We start from the raw sequence: 11,701 nt of genomic DNA on the forward strand, positions 1-11,701 counted from the left end.
ATTAATGAATTCTGGAGGCAGGGGAGCATTTTTTAACCATATTACCAGTCTGAAGTTCAGTATAAAATCGTCACTATGCAGGCTAAAAAGCAGAAGATATTTATAGAATTCCATAAAATTAAAAAGAAAAAAATCAATCACTAGAAATAATATTTTTAATATTTAGTATACATTAAGGAAATCAAGAAGACAGAACTTTCTAGTGACTTAGTAACTTAAAAAAAATGTTGCTAACTGTGCCTACATCATTAAAAAATGTCACTTGTAATAGCTTGTGAACATTCAGCCATCAATGAGAAAACCTATTATCTGTGAATTATAACAGCAGCCTATCAGTATACAGGATATACAGGGTAGGTTGCTGTTAATAATACAAAGGGCATATCTTGCCTAAGCTTTCATAAATTATGTGTTTGGAATGTACGGTGTGACTATCTCTGACCATTGTGCTTTGTTTATTAATATTGGAGATTTTTGCTACATTCAGATATTCAACATTTTAATTAATTATTTTTAAGTTAAAAAAAAAAAGTTTTTTACTTCAATGTTTTACTTAAAAGGCAGAAGCAAATATTTTCAGTCAAGCTCCATAGCAATATAATTCCTTCTTCCATAGATCTCAAAGGTCTTCAAAGGTCTTACTAATGTACTTCTCTATACTTAGTCTCACAGAATCTCTTCGAATCTGGGAAGGTTTACATCCAATTCATTGTAACTCAGAGAAGGTTTAGATTTAAAGAATTTTCAGTAACTACTAAAAATGTTTTTTATTTCTACCAAAATTTATTTATAGATTTCTACCAAATTCTTGAGCCATATATGCTCTGCTGACGTTTTGAATCATGATGTTCTCTAGGTACACAAATATAGAAGCCTAAATCTAGACAGGCCCTCCATTTTGAGAGGTTAGATAACCTGTTTCCTATTTAAATTCTGTTGCTGATCAACTATACACAGAAAAGCAACCAAGCGTCACCTAAAATCACAGTGGTCCTTGATTTACTAGGAGCATCAAGGCACACCTAGCCCACCCCACTTCTACTAGTCCCAGTCTCTTTTACTTAAAAGCTTGGCTTCAGGGAGGAGGTAGTAGTCATGCATACCTTTAGTATAATATCTGGGTAGGTCAATCACCTAGGAAACATTAAGCTGCAATTCCAGATCCTTCACCATGTATAGAAATGTAAACCTAGAATGCACCCACATGTGACTTAGGCACTAGTCACCCAGGCACAGGAAAACAAAGAGGGAAGAGAGGGGGACAATTCAGAAGAGGCTGGTTGCATTGGAACATCCTTCATCAGTTTACCAAAACATTCATTTCTGCACAATAACTCAGCAAAATTCACTGTTTTGGAAAAAGAAAGAGCAAGCTGATGCCTGGTACTGTATTATAGTGATTATGGCACTTGGCTGTGGTCTAGGACACTACTGTACTTTCATTGCAAGGCATTTCTTTTTCTGTAGTTGTCAGGAAACTTCACTGGTGAGTTTAAAAATTTTAATTAGTTTGCCAGCCTATGGAGTATTAATGTACCCTTTTACTTTGGTTTACGCAATTACATTTATTAAAGCTACATTTATACTGGCCTAACCACCTAACTGTCCAAGTGAATTATGAGATGAGTAAGGACAGATATTCTTCCGTGTAACAATGAATGTAGTTCATTTTCTTGTGACAGTATGGATTTAGATAATTTTTTGCTGGGAAATCATGAGCTTCAGTTCTGTAAGGGAGTTAGAATTTGCTGAGTCTTCAGCTTTTACTTATATCCATCTTTATTCTCTAGATATGTTTGACATATGTTTTAAATTAAGGTCATACTAAAATTTCTCTGTTTTAAAAGAAAGTTAAACACACATGTAATGTTGTTCTGAATACAAACACATGATTTTGGCAGCTGTAACAGTACAATGTTAAAGACAATATCTACTTCCCAGATCCATACTAATGTTAATATACTATGAGAAAAATGTGCAATATTGAAAATAATTAATTTACTTTTACTATAACACTTTTGCTTGTTGAGTATGCCAATTCAAATATTCATTAGCATTGAAATCAATTCAAGCCCACAAATACAGATATTTTTGCTTGTGATAAACTTCATACTGATAAAACACAGGTTTACTATATGAATTATCACGCTTAATGATGTGGTTTAATTACTAAGATAAATCAGAAAACCTGTAAGGCATTCTTAGCATTTTACTGAAATACCTAAATACATTTTGCCTTATTAATTTAATTTATGTGAAGGTAGTTATAAATCTTTTTTTATGACTAAAGTCATATGAGAGTCAATAACATGCTTCTAGAAGTATGAAAAACTTCATCAAATGTATTTAACTTCAACAAATGATTCTCAAGATGTCTTCCTCTCCTTCTATAGTACTTCATTGTGTGCTATAGAGATTATTCCACTCACCAAGAACATCAAAAAAGATCTGTAATTCAGAAAAGTAACATGACCTGTGATTCAATAAAACACTTATGACATATCCTCTGGTTGAACTGAAAGTAGGATCTACAGAGAATTAGATATTCCTTTTAGAAGTTTTCAGTACCTTCACAATACACAGCATAGAAATCCCTTTTTAATAAGTAGCATAGAGGAAAAAATGAAATAAAGTTAGTTTCCAGGATGGGTAAAGATCATAGCGCATCTGCTAGATAATACCACATAATACAGAAATAATTGAATGTATTATATTTGGAGGATCCTAGTTTCCCAGATTATTCATTTTTGCAGAAGCATTTCACCCTTAGAAGCTTGGCTTCTGTGCCAAACTGTGCTCAAAACTGTGGGAGGCAAAATTAAGTTATGTATCGAGAAGAACAATGGAGAATAAAGACACTGAGCTAGTTCAGAAGCTATAAACATTCTTAATGCACTAGAAAGGAGTGTAATATATCTTACATTATCCTACCAAGAAAAAGACTGGTAACTGGGGAATTCCATTTGACTGACAGGATGAATCTACACAGATGAGACAGGAGATGAAACAAAATTACAGACTGACAAAGTTAAGTGGCTAAATTTAACTAACTAGACAATATCAAAATAAGGAATAAGACCAATGACTCCAGTTGATTTCCCAAAAGTTATGCTATCTCCTTGATTTTATAATGAGATATGAACTGAAGGGACAGGCTATAACATGAACTCTTGGAAAGATAATGTGAGATTTGCTGTTTTGTTTGGAAATACTTCTAACCATATTCTTTCATTTTAGTATTGAGAAACGTTGAAGATAACCTACCCTTTTTATGGAGATACCTGTAGCATACATACAGACACATGCACAAACACACAAGAGACTTCAAATAAGCTTTCAGGGAGGGTTTGAATTCAAGGCCTGTAATGCCATACTGAAAGTATATTTAGCTACGAAGGAAAATTGAGTTAACTTCATGAAAGTTTGGGGGCAACTGTATTCAGATGTGCCAGAGAATGACATACAAAGTACTTTTCTTCTTGTCATGATGTGAAAGTAAATTTCAAAGCAATTTTGCTGTGACCTAAAGCAGAAATTACATGGTCATAAAAATCATTAATTCTCTGCGCTAGAAAGATTAATATATTTTTATGCATTCTCCATGAAGAGTGTTTTACTGAAGGGAGTCATGAAAGCTCTTATGTAAATTGTCATTGTGCTGAGGCGATTTGAATGGATGTCTTGAAAATTCGTCGTCTTCCACCTAGTAACATGAGTTAGAATTATTGGAACTAATCTCCGTGAGAGTACCTATGTACCGTAATAGCTGTTGCATCAGAAGCAGGAGCACATGCTGGGCAGAGAACAGGAGGAAACTATATTACTAAATGTTCTCAAGGAATAACAAATTATGACTAACCATAGTGTTAGTCAAAACAAGCCGCTTGAAATGCATATCCATTCATTAGCAACTGATGTGCAATTCCAAACAGCACACATTTGCAAAGATTTGTGGAGATAGGAAAAAAAAAAAAAAGTTATTCTGTTCTAATGGAGTGTCATTGGTGATTGATACTTTTGGTACCACAAAAATAACGTTGCACTTATTCATCAGGGACTTATATGACTCTCTTACTGGAGGTAGCACCCTGGCAGCAAATTGGGGGTTCTAAACTTTAAAATATAGATATCCCATTAAATTTACCAGTAAAATAAGTGAAAAAAGATGTTTACCAATATACTTAGAGCATTTTCTTTCTAAACTGGCCTGATAATATTATAGTAAAAACATGAATGGTGACTAATTTTAGAAAATCACCTTCTTCAGTTAGAGCTGTATTTTAAATCAACCTTTTTAAACCATGTTAACAGATATTTGGATTATGAAATAAGTTAATAACTGAGGGAATTTTCTTTCTGTCTCAAATTTATGTGTAGACTGGAATAATTTCACGTGTAATTTCTGCATAGCCAGATATCTGTGTATGATGGGCATGAGTGATTCTTTGCTTCTTCGTGTTTCTCCTTTGAATCACTAATAGTAACATAGCAGTTCTTTTTAAGTTCTAAAACAATGACACTCAGAAAACAAACCTGACTGCAGTAGCTAAGCTTTTTTTCATGGGAGTATTTGAGGGGGATACAGTTGTTGTTGTTTTTGTTTGTTTTGTTTGTTTGTTTGCTTTTAACCAGTAAACTAAGTTTGATATTTGTGTAATTATTGACCATATCTTCACAAGGATATTAAATAAGTCCAGGAACAAACACAGCACCATGATCATTTAATTATTTTCACATTCACTAGAAAAGACAGCCTGAGCCAAATAACATAGTCCCAGACAGTTTGTGGGCATGGTCAAAAGGACAATATGGGGCCAGTAAAAGGTATGGATAAAGCAGACCTGTTTGGAGGAAGAAGGGAATCTGAGCAGTTAGATATGAGCTGTGAACTATCATTCAGTTTCAGGGTTAGAGAACATTATTTTGCTGTTAGAGTTGTGCCATTTGGCTAGAAAGGTCAGGAATGAGGTGTAATAAATAAGGTTAAAAGTCCAATATCTATTTTGGCAAAAGGTAAAAAGAGAAGGGACCAAAACTGCTCTAAGATGCCTGTGCCCAATGGAGAAGACTTTTGTGGAGCATGGTCTATGAAAAAGAATCAAGCTGACCACAAGGAATCTGATCTCAAAGCCTACTGTTTCTGCTGGGTTACAGCTGTGGTTATATGGAAGGCAGAGCTAACATTGCCTATGTTGTGGATGTTTTGGATAGTAATGAGATCTGAAAAGCCTGTAACTCAGATGGGAATCTTACATATAAAAAGTATGCAGAGGTAACTGAAATGTATCAGTCTGTGGGCTATACATTGAGATACACACAGTATTGCATGTTAAATTTACAGATCTGGACAAAACACAGAATGGTACCTCAGGGGCTGAAAATATCACCTTTATGTTATAGGTTCATGGGTCTTTCAGGACTATAAATATTTTTGTGTGTGTGATTTTGGACCTTTTCAGCACCAGTCCATGAGTCTCAATAGCATCCAAAGATCCATCCCTATTTAGAAAGTGTTATGAATTGTCTTCTTCAGCTACAGTGTAAGCATCTGGTATACTGCTTACTAAACACCTGTACAGTCCTTAGCCCAGATATGCTAAACCTGTTTATATCTGGCTCAAAGTTCAGCTTGCAACAAGGCCACAAATTCATTATGTATGATAGGTTCAAAGTTTTAAGGTAGACATTTTATAGCCATACTTAAAGCTTGACATTTTTACATCAACATATCTAACCTTGCAGCTGTTTTGGGGCATGACTGAAATGTGCCCTAAGGGGCTAAAAGACCACCTAGGGATATCCAAATTCATATTCTAAATTGAAGGCTCTTGTACTCCACTCAAAGTCTGCTGCAGCCTCCTCCAAGAAGCAACCTGAAGGGCTCTGGTATGAATTACACCAATAACCATCAATTACACCAACTTTATTACCAGAACATCTCTACTTCTACAATAAAAAGAGGCATTTCTTTTACTACTTATGTTATCTCCAGCATAGCTAAGGAAAAAAAAAAAAGTAAAAAAAGTATCACAGGTTTTTAATCCATACAGGAAACTGGAGTGAATAAAATGGAGTTGACAATGTAAAGTCTAACCCAAACACAAACATCAATACTGGAACTCCTGCAAACAGTGCAGTTAGACCATTATAACATAATAATAAACAGCAGTCAGAAAGGACTGCCGTTTTAAATTTTATTTCCATTAGTTTTGTTGTGTCTATCCAATGTGTCCTGAAGAGTGGACAGAGACTTACTGAAGGCACTTTTGGTTTGTATTTTGATATTTAGATTCTAAATTTCAGATAGCAACAGTCTGCCTAACATTTTGAGTTTGCCTGTAAATCAACATGCATCAGTGTTCATAATTATCATGTTGAAGTTACTTTTGATCAGATAATAGAAGTACTCTTAAGTAAGATACTTATACCTGCTGAAAAGAAAAGCTGCTTAGAAAAGGTCAAGCAATTATTACCTACAAGTTTTCTATATCAGGAACTTGCTCTGCAGGTATGCTCAAAAAGTATTTTATGTATGAAATTACCTAAAAACCAGTGTTAAAAATAAACCTACGGCACAGGATGGGAGGTGCAGGGCAGTCCCTGTGGTCTAGGGGCAGCCTTTCTCTCTGGCAAGCCAAATGGCCCAGGGGAGCCAGCCCCACAAAAGGGGCTCTTAGTCCCCCCAACCCTCCTCCTTGTCCACATGAGGGCATCTTCCAGGATGCTCCCAACACAGCCGCCTTTGGCCACACATGGGCCACTCCATCACAGAGGCTTGCTGAGGTCACAGTGGCCACCACTGTTCCGGACCCTATAAAACAGGCCCCCTGCAGCTGGCCCACCACTTGCTGAGCATCTAGGCCCTCTGACTGCCAGCTGGTGCAGCAGGAAGAAGACTAGGAGAGCAAGGTGAGTGGCAGGCCTCCTTGGTGTGCACGGACAGCGATGCAGTCCGGCCAAGCACCAAGAAGGAATGTACCTGACCAGAAGGAGAAGTGTCGTGGATGGAGGGATAGCATCGGTGGCACTAGAGACACCAGTGCCCAAGGAACCTCTGGCACCCAGCCCACAGACAGGTACAGGCAGTACCATTGGCACCACAACGATGCGGGGAACAGGCCGGCCCCTCAAACACCCAGCAACAGGGGGCCTGGGCCTTACCGTAGGAGCAACGGTGATGTGGGGCAAAGGCAGGAGCATCAGAGAGACAGCTGAAGGGAGCAGAGGCATGCTGATAGTCTGGGAAACAGTGCGGGACCCAGTATTGGCTGTAAACCTGAGGGCAGTGTCAGACCCGTGCATGAAAACCAAGCCGAGAGTGGCATGGGACTGAGGCATGGAACTAGACGACCCCCTGGTTCGGCACCCTGTCCAGAAAACATTCCTGATGGAAGACATCCCATTTGGGCAGTTCCGGGCAAGGACCGGCTTAGCCTTCTGCCCAGCACCATGGAGTCCATGGAGCTGGAATCACCACGTCAAGGAACTGATGGAAGTGGATCCACCTCTGCCACAACAGACCTGGGACTGCTGCGGCATGTCTTTGTGCTCTGCCATCCGAGAGCACCAACAGCATTGCAGGAGTGCCCAGCGAGTCCCCTACTGGTTGCTCTGGCTCCATTGCAAGCATTAGCTTGGAGCCACCAAACACCACGGACGTCCCACAGGCTTGCCTGCAAGATGTCCCAGCAATAAACAACTCTTGCTGATTCTCAGGGGTGGTGTGAGTGCTTCTTTTTTTTTTGGGGGGGGGGGGGGGGGGGGGGAATGGGCTAAAGTTGCACCAGGGGAGGTTTAGGTTGGATATTAGGAAGAACTTCTTTACTGAAAGGGTTGTTAGGCATTGGAATAGGCTGTCCAGGGAAGTGGTTCAGTCACCATCCCTGAAGGTCTTTAAAAGACATTTAGATGTAGAGCTTCGTGATATGGTTTAGTGGAGGACGTGGTAGTGTTGGGTCAGAGGTTGGACTGAGTGATCTTGGAGGTCTCTTCCAACCTAGGTGATTCTGTGATTCTGTGATATCTCAGACATCCCACCGCCACATAATTTCTTCTACTGTAATGCTGGTGAGTATCATATATTCAGAATACAGTTTGCAACAATGCTTTAGATGCCAGTTCCTGATTTATTTATTTATTTATTTATTTATTTATTTATTTATTTATTTATTTTGCTGTAAGTAGCCTAAAATTGATTAAGGAATGTGTTCACTGTAAAGTATACTTTTCATTATATATTTTGAATAAATATAAGGCCAAAAGTGTATAGGCAGTTTCAGTTTTGTCATTTAATATCAAATATGGTGAATCTAGCTCTACTTATGAGGAAAAGAATAAGGTTTAGATTGAAAAGAAAGAATGAAAATTATTTTTGACAGGCAGTCTACTATATTTCAGTCAGTCATGTTGTTAATGGTAGCTATTCATCTCCAGTCCATTAGTTCTATAAATATATCATTGCTCTCAGATTTTTGAGACTCCAGTTAGAATGGGTGATGCATTACCTCTGTCATGTATACAATAACCTGTTTCAGAGAGAGAGCTAATTTCTTGATTTAAAGTTCAAACTTAGAAAGATAAGAATGTCCTGTTAGTCTTGCTTTCACTGGCATATGTGTTATTTGTAGTTTCTGTCAATAGTTCTTTTGGCAATTATTAAGAAGAGTTACCAGTGTCAACATCACGTTTTTGCATTTAGAAATTTGATGCCACAAAGTGTGAAGCATATTTATTTAGAATAATAGTAAAAGTGTTTCGTAATCAAGACAGCTAACTTTAACATGACGCATCATTATTGGAGAAGGCAAATTGCTATGTTATTTTGTAGTGTGTCTGTGTTTAGCGTTTAATGGATATATGTCATAAACCAAAGTCTGTGAGGACATATATAATATACCTCACCGTTTTGACTTATGATAAGCCAAGACTGAGCTGGCAGATCACGTATACCTACATATATCTACATGAAAAAAAAAAAAATGTGTAAAAGATGATGCATGCTAAATCCATCTTCAGAAATCCTATTTAGTGTTAAAATGGAAAATCATTAACTGTCAAATCATCCATCATTAATGACTGTCCACCATCCCAGCCTCAAGTCTATTCTGCAAAGTTAGCACAGGTGTAGCCAGAAGGCATTACTGTCAATGATGTCAAGACATTTAAACTGTTATCATTTGCATTAAAGTGATGTTAGGGTGATTAAGAAACACCTCACCCCACCACCTCCCTCCTCCAATCAAACACTTATGTAATAAAACTGGAAGAAAACCAGATGTTTTTCTAGGTAGTTCTCCGCTCTGTTGTTACTCTCCTTAGTTGGGCACATAGCTCTGTCTTTAAACAACTGAGATTTTAAACAGAAGGTGCTTAAAATTCACTTTCTCGTTCAGATTCACAATGCATGGGTTGGTTTCATAAGTGTTGGATACCCCAGTGTCTGATCTGATGTTCTTACAGGTAGACATTCAGAATTTTTGTCAACAGAAAAAATCAATCTTCATAAAACAACCAAAAGATTATTGCAGAAAGGGTTATTGTATGTCAGTTCTAAATATTAAAACAGGATTTGAGAAAATTCAGAATAGCATATTTTGACTTTTCTAAATAAAGAGTTCATTTTCATACCAAATATATATATATATTTATATGTAAAAATTAGTTTATACTGAGAGTTTAAAGTTGAAATCAAAACACAATGGTTTGAAATTACTAAAGCAGTTCTTTTACTTTGAACTGAAATGCAGTGTTTACAGTCTCAAGTGAGAAAACCACTAAGATTTTCACTTAAAATTCTATTTCAGGACTTTCTTCCCTTTTTATTATGACATTTTCCATCCAATTTTACTCTTTGATCATGAATTGGGTGTTTAAGCAACATTTTTGGAAAACCATTCCTCCTGAACATTCGTTTGGTGACAGTTTCTTGAACATGAGTGGTGCTGTTGAGTAACAGTGAATGAAAGATCTGTATAAATTAAATTTCAGCAACCATGAATCATATTAGTGTTTGTGCAACTCTACATATTTTTGGCAATGGAACTCAAATCTGTGTCTAAACACCCAAGTGAAGTCTTTAACCTTTCCTGATGAAATGCCAGTCAGTCATGCTAAATGGTATAGTAGAAAGTCATCAGATGAAAATAAATGTGCACTATGTACTGGAATAAGATGACCAAATTCATTTTAATCTTTAAAATCCTAGTGGATAGCATAGTAGTCCTGTCAATTGGATAGTACCCTGACAATTGGGTAATAAAGCAGTTGTCTAAATGAGTTCCCTCTTTACTGAGATTAGTTTCTAATATGAAAAAAAAAAAAAAAAGTTTTCCTCCTAAGTAAGCCTCAGAACTGTTATATATTACATATATATTTATATATATATGTATACATACATATATTTATTTATCTTACTGGGAGTTGATGCAAAAACAGATCAGAGCCTTGGGGAAGTTTTTGACAGATTTTGATGGGGTGTTGATAAAGGTTCTGGTACATTTTTTAAAGTCTATCTTTCTGCATCTAGCTATATGCTAAAATTTGAAAGCCAAACGTATTCATGAAGTAGATACTAGTATACGAATGTTTCTTCTCTCTTTTAGGAAGCTACATTTCTACACAAAAATATACATGCATTGAGGTTCTGAAAACAATAAAATTAAGTAACTTAGTAGAAAATGAGAAAAATCTGTACCTTTTGAGGAAAATTATGTGTTGATCGCCTTTAAATAAGCAAAGCTTTGAATGAAAGATACTAATTATTACCTTAAAAAATCTTACTAAACATAAGCCATGACATAAACCATGCCCACTAAATTAATGATATGAAATTTGCAAAGCAAGGCTCAAGGTTTAATATTTTCCCAAATTTTTCTTCATCATTTTTGAGGGTTGTTTTGTTTGTTTGTTTTTTTTGTCTAACCCTTAGTAATATCTTACTTTTGCTTTGGTTTCAAACAGTGAGCAATGTCCTGAAAAAGTCTGTGAATCTGCTGACAAGTTGGAGCTGTGTTGGTTTTAATCCAGAATGTTGAAACAAGGATGGAAATTGCATGGACTATTTTGTGTATTTGAAGCTGGGTAATCCCAAAGTGAAAGACTTATCGTCTGGTGATGACCATATACTGATATAGCTAAATCCCCCTAGAACCAGTAAGTACAAAAATGTGAACAATGGCCGCCAAGTTCAGGCACTCAGCGCAGTCCGTTGAAGCAACGGAGAGCATTCCTGGTATTCATAAAGATCTGCAGTGAACACTCTGCTCTGACAGAAATGAAATTATCCATGACACATCATGCATGCAAACATGTATCTACTACAACAGAAATAAAGAATGCATATGAGATGAATAATCAAGGACTTTCCCCTCCATTTAAATTCTTTACCAAAAAAAGTCCAAAAATGCAACCGTTATTACATTGCTGTAAGAGAAACAATGATCTGAAGAAAAACATTGTTTACTAGCTAAGGGCAATGCAAGGGTAAAAGTGTTTTCTTTATATATATATATATATATATAAAAGTCTTGGTGCTTCTTTATTTCCAAGAAGTAATATCTTAATAATGAAGCCTCTGCCAGAACGGGCATAGGGAAGGGAAGGGAAGGGAAGGGAAGGGAAGGGAAGGGAAGGGAAGGGAAGGGAAGGGAAGGGAAGGGAAGGGAAGGGAAGGGAAGGGAAGGGAAGGGAAGGGAAGGGAAGG

General features: G+C 36.8%; 1 long non-coding RNA gene across 1 annotated transcript; it reads left to right on the top strand.

The window, feature by feature from the left end:
• The first annotated feature begins 4,443 nt into the window (after window positions 1-4,443).
• On the top strand, window positions 4,444-11,474 carry LOC136790576 (uncharacterized). Its single transcript, XR_010830719.1, has 3 exons — window positions 4,444-6,909; window positions 8,001-8,067; window positions 10,960-11,474. It is a non-coding gene; the product is annotated as an uncharacterized lncRNA (long non-coding RNA).
• Window positions 11,475-11,701: the final 227 nt, after the last annotated feature.

The sequence above is a fragment of the Anser cygnoides genome, chromosome 1 (genome assembly GCF_040182565.1).
Source record: "Anser cygnoides isolate HZ-2024a breed goose chromosome 1, Taihu_goose_T2T_genome, whole genome shotgun sequence".
In the NCBI taxonomy this organism is placed as follows: domain Eukaryota; kingdom Metazoa; phylum Chordata; class Aves; order Anseriformes; family Anatidae; genus Anser; species Anser cygnoides.